The sequence below is a fragment of the Sparus aurata genome, chromosome 7 (genome assembly GCF_900880675.1).
Source record: "Sparus aurata chromosome 7, fSpaAur1.1, whole genome shotgun sequence".
NCBI classification, from domain to species: Eukaryota; Metazoa; Chordata; class Actinopteri; order Spariformes; family Sparidae; genus Sparus; species Sparus aurata.
This window is the reverse complement of record NC_044193.1, coordinates 7,261,425-7,275,126: the sequence shown is the minus strand read 5'-3', so window position 1 is coordinate 7,275,126 and position 13,702 is coordinate 7,261,425. Positions and strand designations below refer to the sequence as shown.

The window sequence follows — 13,702 nt, the reverse complement described above, 5'->3', positions numbered from 1 at the left end:
ACAGTTATGGAGAAAGTGAGTGAGTTGTGGTAGTAGCTCTGTTGCTTACAGCTCTGTCGGTCGAACACTTAGTCACACTGCAGGGCAAAAGAGGAGGCTGTACCGACGTTTGGTTAAAAAGAAGAAGGCTGTTCATTGTTCACATCATATTCAATACAACCTAGTGAAACTTCTCTGTATTCTACCCACCCCTGTGAGGCAGTGGGCAGCCACAACAACCAACTACGCTTGGGCCTTAGGCAAGAACAAAGTCCAACCTAGATTCAAGAAAAGTTGGAATGCGTTTTTTTTTTTACGAATTGTTCCAGAGAGAGAGAGATGTCGTCATATCAACAATACAATCATGTGCATGAGTGTGAACCTCTCCCCAGCCTTGCTTATGAATGACTGAGCACGCTTAATACTGTTTCTGTCACACCTCTGTACTTCCATCACAGTTAGCAAGACTGTGTCTCCCATTATAAGTGACTGCAATGAGCCCCCCAACCACCAGGAGACCCTGCGGCTGTGATTTTGTTGTTGATGCTGTTGTTGTTGTTTGTCTGCTTGTTTTCAGGGACACTTTGCTTTTCAAAGGAAAAGCTTACAAAGTTAGTTGCTGTTATTATTTTGCATTAGAATAATTTTGGGCAACATTTAATTACAAACTACTTTGTATCTAAATTTGTGGACCTGTAAAATTAACAACTGAAATATTTGAAATGTCTTTGAAATTACTCCACTGTTGCCACAATGACGACCTAAGAATTGACTAAAAATGACACCAGTAATTTATTATTAACATTCTGCTATTTTTTAACAAGGAGTTGATAAATAATTGGTAATTTATTGTATATTTTCAGGAACCCTAAAGTGGTGTCTGCTTAACTTTTGCTAATCATCACAGTTTAACATCTATAACTAGTTTCTGTCCAACGTCTGCAAGTCAGTTTATTGAAGTGCATTTTTAACCACATTTTCTAATTGACTCAGATTCATCAGTGTCTTTGTGTCATTTTATAAAAGTCACCATGTCATTTTTATAAAAGTAATTCTATGAAATTAATCTGCAGCTTCTTTCTGCTTCAATGAGCGTCATAGCGTCCTTTAGTTTTTAGCTTTCCAACACACAACTCTACTGCTTTGGTTCATTCTCACCGCTTTTGTTACATTTTGAAGAAGTGGACTCTAGAAGATGGTTAACAATCATAAAAATAACAACATGTGACAAAAAAAGTTTAGGTTTAGCTCTGCTTGGTGTTTTCATACATAAAGAAACATTTGCATTCAGCTTTAAATCAAATCATCTTTTTCTACATCTCTAGATCTCAGTATGCTCACAATGATTCATGAGAAAGAACTGCTGAGTGCCGCTTCTCCAAACTCTACCACCAGGGGGAGACTCTCACCTTCCCATTCATGAGAGTGATGAAGCAGACCTGTATCAGTCAAACTGTTCAACAAATACATGTATCTGTACTTTGCATTTCAAAAGGGACTTGGGGTGACTAAAACATGGCCTCTTGTCAGCTTTGACTTAACAGCAGAAGGAACTAAAAATCATCAACATGTCTTTACACCCTTCCGTGTCATGATTATTTTCATTAATCTTTGTGTTCTAAAACTATTGTCACATAATGAGCTGCATGATACAATTATGCAACAAACAATAAACACTTGATGACTTGATTTAACTATGCACTAACATGAAACTATTTTTTTAAAGTACACCTGAGCGGATAATGTAGATTGTTCAGTCTTCTCACATTAAGATTTTAATAGAAAAGGTTGAGCACAAAGTCTGCCCAGTATATCTAACCACAAGACCACATCCCCCCTGATATGTTGGAATAAGTTTTATGTCATGTTTTATGTTTTATGCTTTTCAAATGACTGAATAATGAGCAGTGGCTCTGCACAAAGAGCAAAATGGACAAAGCTTGCGACAAACACTTTTTATAGTGATCTTACATCTGCGGTTGAGTTAAGGAGGGCTTCAACCAGGAAGTCATCTTTGAGCAAATCGTCTGTGTTTTCTTTCACCTCTAATAAGACAGATCATCCACAAAGGAAAAGGTGAACAAGCTAACATTTTTACTAAATTCTTCTCAGAATATAAATTATAAATAATACTCACCATCTCTGTCGCTGTCTGTATCCCCTCCGGCGTCCCTCACCCAACTTCCCCTGTTCCTCAGCAAACAAACTTGCTGCTTGCGGATACTTTCGTGACAAAAGCCAGTTTTTACCGTTTCTTCTTGCACCAGACACAAAGCAAACGTGACAGCAATGTTCGCAAAAAAGCGTAGCAAACAGTATTTTATCCAAACATTATTAACAAACAAATGGACAAAGCTTATATGCGTATATGGAGATGACACATTCACAGCTGAGGGCTTCAAACAGGAAGTTTCATTTGAATAAATGGTAGGATGTTTTCTTTCATCGCTCAAAAGCCAGTTTTGAACCAACTTTTTTTCAGAGGACAAAATCAGTAATACCTCTTGGCCTCTTGTCAGCTTTGAGTTAACAGTGGAAGAAACTAAAATCACTGTCGTTACGTCGTTGTCGTTGCACCCTTCCTTGTCATAAAACTTTTCACTAATCTGTACTTTGTGTGCTAAATTTATTGTCACATAATGAGCTGCATGATATAATTCTGACACAAACAATGAACACTTGATGATTGGTTTATTTCTGCACTAACACATGAAACTATTTTTTTTAAGTACACCTTAACAGATTTTGTAGATTGTTCAGTCTTTCCACATTAAGATTTTCACTTAACAAGACACACCACAATTTAATGTAAGGTAGTTTATTTAAATTGGTAGAAGATTTTGGAGAGGATGGGAAAAGGGTGGTTGAGGTTGGTGGATGAAGGAAAAAGAGGGGTCGAGGATGGTGGATGAAGAGGGGGTTTGAGTGGGGTGCAGATTGGCTGGACCGTCTATGAACCGGGAGGTTGAGACTCAGAATGGAGCTACTTCTTGATGGGTGCATGTCTTGGTCGACGTGGCTTCATCATCCCCCAAAAGGTATTACTGGATTATGCGACAAATATGCTTTGGTCGATACTGTGGAGGTGGCCATGGGTGTAGCTGTTGTAGGCTTGGGAGGACCGCAATTGAGGACTTGTGTACGTATGACAGGATGGGATTGTGAGGGCTTAGGTACGAGTTCTGTCGGAAAAGGAAGTTGGGATGCGAGATGCCGAACCGGTCGGTCTTGCTCTGTTTGAGGTTCAATCAGAGGTAACTTGGGAGTGGACGGAGTTTTCATAGGGGAACGTGTTGAGAGGGTCGTGACTGGATGTTGTGGAAGGGGAGGCCGAAGTAAGAGGCCGAAGAATGCCAGGAGGATTGTACTTGGATGATGGATGATCTGATTTCGAGGATCGTATGGGAGTTAATGACAGAGCTGGTTATTGTTACGATGTCGAAAAGGAGAAAAGGAGGTTGCGGAATGTGTGCGGTTACTTGGAACTGCACCTTCCGGTGTACTATGATGGTGATTGTGAGCGGCTTGATGATGTCGACAACGGTGAGGTTGTCTGGGTGGATGAGGACAACTTTTGCTGATCATTCGTGCCAACAGAGAGGTGCGATATTTTGCAGCTCCCTTTCAACCCAACACAATTTTCCCTGGTGTAAATTGTCTGACATGAGAATGAAACTGCATCATCTTCCATTATAATGCTGCCAAGGTTTTAATTATGTCATCATCATTTTGCTCTAAACCTGCTCAAAAAGCTGAGATAAAACAATATAATTCACTTCAACAGTTCTGAAAATCTCTGTTATCTTTTTTGGAGAGAATGGGACAAGGTGTTGTGCACAACAAGCACAGTAAAACACCCTAAAACAGCAAGTGTGTGAATGTTAAAAAATATAAATGGGATGCAAAATTGTTCTGTGACTGCAGCACAACCTTTTAACCTCAAAGTGATTCACAGGAAGATCATCAAAGCATAACTGCAGATTTAATTGCACTGGGCGCAGAATATAACTGTCAAAGAAATTGTAATTCAGATTAAAACAATACATATCACAGATGTAAACAACTTTGTCTGCATTGTTGTGCAAAAAAACTACAAGTTGTGTGTGTTTAGTCTCTAGTGTTTTTATTGTGACAGAATATTAATATTGCTGATTAAGTCAGTTGAGGAAATCCAACAACCTGCTGGCTTGTGGATCATGTATATATGTATATACAAGTTTTTTCTATTTCTTACCTTTTTGATTATATTGTTTATTTTTTACTATGGTTATTGTTTTTTTGTAATACTCTGTCCTTTGGCTGCTGTGGCACACGATGTTCCACATTTGTGGGACAATAAAGGAATACTGATTCTGATTCTGATTCTAATCAAGCCATTTTAAAATTCATTGGATAGCTGGGTTGCTTGGTTCCTGAAAAGTGGACATTTCTTTGTTACAAATGCTCAAATGCACTCTGTTCCAAGTGAAAGTCCTGTTTTTTCTGCCCTCACTATAATAACAGTACATGGTGGACAAATACAGCAAACAAAACACAATTCAAAGAAAGTCTGATCACAGTTAGCCTTTGAGGTTTTCACTGGAAGCCAATTCAAATGTAACGCTAGTGATTGGCAAAGAAAACACATTTCAAGGAAGTTTGATGATGCAGTTTGCCTTTGAGGTTTTCACTGGAATTCATCCTGAGGAGGGCTTGAGCATGTGTACACATTTCATGCCAGTATTCATCCAAAAGTTGGTGAGATACTTGGTGCTAGAAGAAATGTCACTGAAGTCATTTTCAATTCCAAGACCTGACCTTGTGGATTACAGAAAAAACTTTATTGTTATAAGGGGGGGGGGGGGGTTGAATGCATAAATGTGCGCTTTATCCAAATGATTCTGTTGTATACACAAGCCAATCTCACAACATTAGTGTATGGAATAATATGTCCTTAGGATGGGAAGTCTGAAAGAATAGGAACTGAATATTAAGTATGAATAAATATAAATGGTTCCTGACCATATTGTGGTCAGGTTCTGTCAAACTGTAGTGGCATGCAGTGTAAAAGTATAACTTGTGGAGGGAAAAGGTATTTGAAACCTTATCTTGAGGCAAAATCACCAGTTCTGGCTCTCTCCCCATTCGTTAAGATAGTGATCTGGTCTTGTTAGCCCGAATTAAGTGTCTCGGGACATTGCCAAGATGGCCGCCAAGTGGCCAGACTTAACTCAAAGGACTCCACTCCCATCTATTTGCCCCATCAACATAAACACAGCTGTTACATGCAACCCCTGGCTATCTCTCAGTTTTTTATCTATGAACATGGTGCAGTACGAAGTTGGACTGAAGTGGATTTTTACACCTTAAGGTGGCAGTATATCCTATGACATCAACCCACCATCTGAAAATAACTTTTCTCTGTAATTGTGCAAAGATACAGTTCTCAGAAGAGTGTTTTACAGGAAGCAATCTATGTAGGTAATTTCCTTATCATTCTGTGCATCATTGCATACTTGTTTTACAGCATTTACATTTTTAAGAAGGAGTTTGAAGGAGAATGAATAAAACTGCTTGTCCTCGTATCAGCTTTGACTTTACAGGCAGCTTCTTGCCTCCTGTTTACATCTTAGTGTTCATCGTTGGTCTGGTAGCTAATGGATGGGGACTGAAGTCTCTGCTGCACAACTGGAGGAAACTAAAGATCATCAATGTGTTTGTTTTCAACCTTGGACTTGCTGATATTTTGTACCTGCTCACACTCCCATTTTTGGTTGTGTACTACTCCATGAAGAGTAAATGGATCTTTGGTGACGTATTCTGCAAGATAACAAGATTCTGCTTCAATGTGAATCTATATGGCAGCATTGGATTCCTGACTTGTATAAGTGTGTACAGATACCTGGCCATTGTTCATCCAGTGAAAGTGATGGGAAGATTAACTGTCACCCATTCTGTGATTATCTCGGTCATAGTCTGGCTGTTGGTGAGTGTTCAAAGTCTTCCAGACATGTTCTTCCCCAAAACATTTAGAAACAACACTGAAAAATGCTTCGATACCACGGATAACGACCACGTTTAGGATTACCTGAAGTACAGTCTTGGATGGACCCTCACTGGGTTTTGTATCCCGTTCCTCATCACACTGGGCTGCTACGGACATGTGGCTGTAGTTTTATGGACATTGAAGAGAACTGATAAGGTACTGAAACAGAGAAGTTTGAAGTTGTTGTTCATCTTGATTCTTCTCTTTTCTGTCTGTTACATCCCCTATTATGCATTCAGAAACCTCGAGCTCTGGTCAAGAGTTCTTAAAAAACAGGGGATATGCTATAAATGGTATAACGGAGTCTACATTGCTCGTCAGATAAGTCGTGTCCTTGTGTGTCTGAACAGTGCTCTCAACCCTCTGGTTTACCTCCATGCACATGAAGACATTCCTGCTCAGCTCAGACAGCAGCTCCAGCAAGTTCGTCAGATGTTAATCCATCTTTTTTTGTCAAACCCCAGCAGAAGGCCTTCTGCACCAACTGTAGACGAACTTTAACACAAGAAAAACGATTTTTTTCTAACAGAAATATGTTTAACATTATTGGTCATGATGATCTTTCTAATACATATGCAATGCAAATTAGAAAGGAAGGAGGACAACTTAAAAATATATATTTTTTTTATCATTATGTTGGTTTATTTGTGTGTTTAATCGCTTCTACAGTATAATTCTCTGAGGATAAGTTACATCTTTTTGATGCTGTGTGCTGTCATGTGTTAGATGGGACTAAATTCAATCTAACGATTAAATAAGTGATTACAGGTTTGTAAGTGTTGCAGCAAACGATGTGGACATAAATTATTACTGTAATAGATAATCAGTTTATGATGAATCCAAATGTTTTGGGATTCGTAAACGTATCACTAAGGCATCCATCTTTTATTCTGTTTTTGTCACAATACAATGATTTTCTACATAAGATTGAATGTTTATCCACTTTCTATATAACCACAAAGCTGAAAATAAAAAGGATTTATAATCACATACCAATCCAACGTTTCATTTGTATATAACAGCAGACGATAGAGAATTAATCATTTTCAAAATGTTTTAAAATGTAAGTTATTTGAGCTGTTGAAACAAGAGACCATGTGCAGGAAGACAAATGTTTACTGTTGTTTTAATAAAGTTAATATGATTACTTCAATCTTCTGTAAATTCATCTGACATGTGCTTGTGCATCATTGGCTCATGCTTCTTCTGATCTTTTTTTTTTTTATGAAATACACATTTTACCAATGTACTTTCTTCCATACACCTTATCTACAAATACAAGAAATATGACATTCACTCCCGTGCTCATTGAAGCCCACATTAGTCTCACGTTTAACCTGTAAGATCACTTTGTTCATCATAAGTGATGTAAAATAGAGCTGGTAAATACGGTTCCTTTTAAGGATTCAAGTCATTATGAGTCACTCACTAAATTGATCCGGGTTGTGCGAGTCAATTGAGTCACTTGAGTCAGTATTCCCTAATCACCATGGAAACTCAGTCCTAGCCCATTGTCTCTTAACCACTACTGAGTAGGAAGTTCTGTGGATTCAGTCGTTGCAGACAAGCACTCATTATTTTGGATCTGCTAATTTTGAGTCTGCCATGTTACTGGCATTACTATGACAGCAGAGTTTTCTGCAGTGTTTCCCTTAGATGAAAGTAGAGTTAGTAAATGATGATGGACTTTGGGGATGGGGACTACCCCCTTACCTCCCAATCAGATCAGCCTGTTGTTGGGGTAAGAGGTCGAGGGGGCCGGGTCAGGCTGCAAAAGAGAGATAATAATAGCCTACTTACAATATACTACTTAATATCTATATATAATATTTGTATATAAATTATATTATTTTGAAAAGATCGATCGACCTAATTTCATTTTATTATGCTACATCTATACACCAAACCTACAGTAGCCTAGGCTACCTGCAGAATATTGTGTATGTTACTTCAGAATTGGAAAAATGGCTTCTGTTGTATTATGACAGGGATGTGTTTTTCACGCTGACTCGAGGAAGTCTAACCGGCTACATTCATTCAGAACGTAGCCGGCTGTTTGCGCTATCCTGCTCTGACTTGAGTCGTAAGCTCCGAATCTGCTGCTGTGTTTCCGGCGCAGGCTTGAGAGCTACGGGCGTTTCCCGCATCGCTACTCGCGAGCTATGAGTCTGCAGCTGTGTTTCCTGCTCAGGCTCGCGACCTAGTGCTACGACGAGTCGGCTTTGTTTCTGGCTTTGAGGCTCGCGAGCTATGACGATGAGTGTTTCCCGCATCGGCTTGCAGGTTATGAGCTTGCTATGCATACGGCTCTGTGTGACGCTATTTATCATTTTAGATTTGATTATAGTAGGACTCAAGTGATTCGAGTTAATGATACTCGAGATTCGCGACTCACGGGTTATTTTAAAGACCTGGGTTAAAGATCCGGATGAGTCACAATTCATACACCTCTAATGTAAAATAACAGATTTCCACACAGTTATGGAGGAAGAGAGTGAGTTGTGGTCATTGCTCTGTTTCTTACAGCTCTGTCGGTCGAACACTTAGTCACTCTGCGTGGAAAAAGATGAGGATGTACCAGCATTTGGTTAAAACCCATCCTTGCTTATGAACTCTTACCTATTGTTGTATCTTGTTATTATCATGCAAAACTCCTTCTTACACTCACATGAATGTTGGCTGTTCACTCTCCCATGAGGATTTGTAATGATGTTGTTCATCACAAGATCTGCTTCCAGAAATTAACACAGCTTTTCTAAATGAGATCATTTGAATCATGATATTTTGTAGAATTGTAATGTAGCACTTGATAGAATAATATCCAAATGTATATGGAAGTTCACATGAGTGTATAGAGATGACTCATTTACAGCTGAGGGCTTCAAACAGGAAGTTTCAGTTGAATAAATAGATGGTCATTTTCTTTCATCGCTCAAAAGACAGTTTTGAACCAACTTCTTTTCAGAAGACCAAATTAATAACTCTTCTTGGCCTCTTGTCAGCTTTGACATAACAGTGGAAGAAACTAAAAGTCATCAACATGTTGTGACACCCTTCCATGTCATGAATATTTTCACTAATCTGTAATTTGTGTGCTAAAACTGTTGTCACATAATGAGCTGCATGATACAATTCTGACACAAGCAATAAACACTTGATGATTGGTTTATCTTTGCACTTACATATGAAACAATGTTTTAAAGAAAAGAGCACTTTTTATCCTTTTTTAGTGTCTTAATCTCTGTGTTTGAGCCTTCATGCTTTTATCTTTTATGGCCTCTCATGTCTTATGCTCTTATGCTTTTATGTTCTAGTCCATGTTTTTTAGCCTCTGTGCTTTTATGCTTTTATGTTTTAGTCCCTCATGTTTTTAGCCTCCATATTTTAACCCTTTACTGTTTTAGGCAACAGTTTTTAATCTCCAGTGTTTCCTCAGGGGGCCTGCCAGATTGGGAGTTGTCTCTGGTCTGGCCGCGGGGGGTGCTGTCCCGTGGACAGTTCCGGCCCGGGCGACTGGAGGGCTCTGCACCTTGGTGCGGAGCCTCCTGTCTGCCCGGGTTGGGGTAGTCTCTGTGGCGGTGCTCCCTGCGACCTTGGACTGGGATCTCTCCCAGTGTGGTTGGCCCCCCAAAGGTAGCTTCCTCTAGCCTCCTCTGTACCTCAGGTCTCGCTGCCCAGCCGTGTCTCTGTAGTGACAGCTAGTGTTTGTGTAGGTGTGAGTGTGTGTGTCTGTGTATCTGTGTGTCAGCGTGGCTGTGTGTGTATGTGTGAATGTGTGTATGAACGTATACATATTTGTGTATGTCTCTGTGCATGACTGTGGGGGTGGGAGGGTTGGGTTCTTTCAACTTTCTTCTCCTGATTTTATTTGATGTTTCTCTTTTTCTGTACATCTCTGTAAGGCACTTTGCCATATAAATAAAGGTTGATTTGATTTGATTTGAAAGTACACCTGAGCAGATCATGTAGATTGTTCAGTCTGTTCACATTAAGATTTAAATAGAAAAGGTTGAGCACAAAGTCTGCCCAGTAGCTCAACCACAATACCACATCCACCCTGATATGTCGGAAGAAGTTTTATGTTGTGCTTTTCAAATGACAGAATGATGAGCAGTGGTTCTAAACATTTTTTATAGTGATCTTATATCTGCGGTTGAGACAGAAGGGCTTTAACCAGGAAGTCATCTTTGAACAAATCTTCTCTGTTTTCTTTCACCTCTCATAACACAGATCACCCACAAAGGAAAAGGTGAACAAGCTAAAATTTTTACTAAATTCCTCTCAGAAGATGAATAAAACCGCTTGTCCTCGTGTCAGCTTTGACTTTACAGGCAGATTCTTGATTCCTGTTTACATGTTAGTGTTCATCGTTGGTCTGGTAGCTAATGGATGGGGACTGAAGTCTCTGCTACAGAACTGGAGGAAACTAAAGATCATCAACGTGTTTGTTCTCAACCTTGGACTTACAGATATTTTGTACCTGCTCACACTCCCATTTTTGGTGGTGTACTACTCCATGAAGAGTAAATGGATCTTTGGAGAAACATTCTGCAAGATAACAAGATTCTGCTTCAATGTGAATCTATATGGCAGCATTGGATTCCTGACTTGTATAAGTGTGTACAGATACCTGGCCATTGTTCATCCAGTGAAAGTGATGGGTAGAATAACTGTCACCCATTATGTGATGATCTCGGTCATAGTCTGGCTGTTGGTGAGTGTTCAAAGTCTTCCAGACATGTTCTTCCGTAAAACATATAGAAACAACACTGAAAAATGCTTTGATACCACGGATAACGACCACGTTGAGGAATACCTGAAATACAGTCTTGGATGGACCCTCACTGGGTTTTGTATCCCGTTCCTCATCACACTGGGCTGCTATGGACACATGGACATTGAAGAGAACTGGTAAGGTACATGTATTCAAAAACCTCAACCTCTTGGCAAGACTTCTTACCAAACAGGGGATATGCCCTAAATGGTATAATGGAGTCTTCATTGCTCGTCAGATAAGTCATGTCCTTGTGTGTCTGAACAGCGCTCTAAACCCTCTGGTTTACCTCCATGGAAATGAAGACGTTCCTGCTCAGCTCAGACAGCAGCTCAAGCAAGTTCGTCAGATGTTAATCAATCCTTTTTTGTCAAACCCCAGCAGAAGGCCTTCTGCACCAACTGTAGACGAACTTTAACACAAAAAAATGATTTTTTTCTAACAGAAATATGTTTAACATTATAGGTTTTAATGATCGTCTAATACATATGCAATGCAAATTAGAAAGGAAGGAGGACAACTTAAAAATATATATATTTTTATCATTATGTTGGTTTATTTGTGTGTTTAATCGCTTCTACAGTGTAATTATCTGAGGGTGAGTTAAATCTTTTTAATGCTGTGTGCTGTCATGTGTTAGATGGGACTAAATTCAATCTAACGATTGCAAGTTTTTAAGTGTTGCAGCAAAGGAAGTGGACATAAATTATCACTGTAAAAGATCATATGTTTATGTTGAATCCAAATATTTAGGGATTCATAAATGTATCACTAATGCATAGATCATTCATTCTGTTTTTGTCAAAATACAATGATTTGGTACAAAAGATTTAAAATGTATCCACTTTTTTATATAACTGCAAAACTGAAAATGAAAAAAGGATTTATAATCACCCATACCAATCCAACGTTTCACTTGTTTATAAAAACAGACGATAGAGAATGAATCATCTTTTAAAATGTTTTAAAATGTAAGTTATTTGAGCTGTTGAAACAAGAGACCATGTGCAGGAAGACAAATGTTTACTGTTGTTTTGATAAAGTTAATGTGATTACTTCAATCTTCTGTACATTCATTTGTCATGTGCTCTTGCGTCATCGGCTCATGCTTCTCCTTATCTTATTTTTTTTTTTGAATGAAATGCACATTTTACCAATATACATTTTTCCATACACCTTAGGTACAAATACATGAATTATGACATTCAGTCCCCTGCTCACTGAAGCCTACATTAGTCTCATGTTTTACCTGTAATTTCCCTTTGTTCATGCCTTTGTTCATCATATGTGATGTAAAACTGGCAGATTTCCCACACAGTTATGGAGAAAGAGAGTGAGCACTTAGTCACACTGCAGGGCAAAAGAGGATGTTGTACCGGCGTTTGGTTAAAAAACAGAAAGCTGTTCATTGTCACAACATATTCAATACAACCTAGTGAAACTTCTCTGTATTTTGCCCACCCCTGTGAGGCAGTGGGCAGCCACAGTGTGGTGCCCAACAACCAACTATGCCTGGTCCTTAGTCAAGAACAAAGTACAACCCAGATTCAAAAAAAGTTGGAATGTGTTTTTTTAATGAATTGTTCCAGAGACAATGTCATTACATCAACAATACAATACAATCATGTGTATGAGTGTGAACCTCTCCACAGCCTTGCTTATGAATGACTGAGCCTTTTAAGGATGCCACCCTTAATACTGTTTCTGTCACATGTCTGTACTTTCATCACAGTTAGCAGGCCTGTTTCTCCCATTATAAGTGACTGCAGTGAGCCCCCTAACCACCAGGAGACCCTGCGGCTGTGATTTTGGTGTTGTTGTTTTTGTTTGTCTTCTTATTTTGAGGAACACTTTGCTTTTCTAAGGAAAAGCGAACAAAGTTAGTTGCTATTATTATTTGCATTAGAACAATTTTGGGCAACACTTAATCACCAACTACTTTGTATCTACATTTGTGGACCTGTAAAATTAACAAGTAAAATATTTGAAATGTCTTTGAAATTACTCCACGGTTGCCACAATGACGACCTAAAGAAACATTTGCATTTAGCATTGAATCAAATAATCTTTTTCTATATCTCTAGGTCTCAGTATGTTCACAATAATTCATGAGAAAGAACTGCTGAGTGCTGCTTCTCCAAACTCGACCACCAGGGGGAGACTCTCACCTTCCCATTCATGAGAGTGATGAAGCAGACCTGTACCAGTCAAACTGTTCAACAAATACATGTATCTGTACTTTGCATTTCAAAAGGGACTTGGAGTGACCAAAACATTCAACTCTTAACTATTGTTGTAGCTTGTTTTTTTCAAGCAAAACTCTTTATTACACCTCATGTGAACGTTGACTGTTCACTCCCCCATGAGGATTTGAATTGATGTTGTTCTTAACAAAGTCTGCTTTAAGAAATTACCACAGTTTTTTCTAAACAAGATCAGATCAATCATGATATGTTGTAAAATTGTGATGAAGGACTTATACAAATGATGGAACAACAAGCAGATGGACAAAGTTTACATGCATGTATAGAGATGACGCATTTACAGCTGAGGGCTTCAAACAGGAAGTTTCATTTGAATAAATAGTAGGTCATTTTCTTTCATCGCTTAAAAGCCAACTTCTTCTCAGAAGACAAAATCAATAACTCCTCTTGGCCTCTTGTCAGCTTTGACTTAACAGTGGAAGAAACTAAAAGTCATCAACATGTTGTTACATCCTTCCATGTCATGAATATTTTCACTAATCTGTACTTTGTGTGCTAAAACTGTTGTCACATGATGAGCTGCATGATACAGTTCTGACACAAACAATAAACACTTGATGATTGGTTTATCTTTGCACTTATAACATATGAAAAAATTTTTTAAAGTACACCTGAGCTGATCATGTAGATTGTTCAGTCTGTTCACATTAAGATTTGAAT

At 38.7% G+C, this 13,702-nt stretch overlaps 1 pseudogene; it reads left to right on the top strand.

Moving 5' to 3' along the window:
• The first annotated feature begins 10,292 nt into the window (after positions 1–10,292).
• Positions 10,293–11,196, top strand: LOC115585761 (P2Y purinoceptor 1-like; annotated as a pseudogene).
• Positions 11,197–13,702: the final 2,506 nt, after the last annotated feature.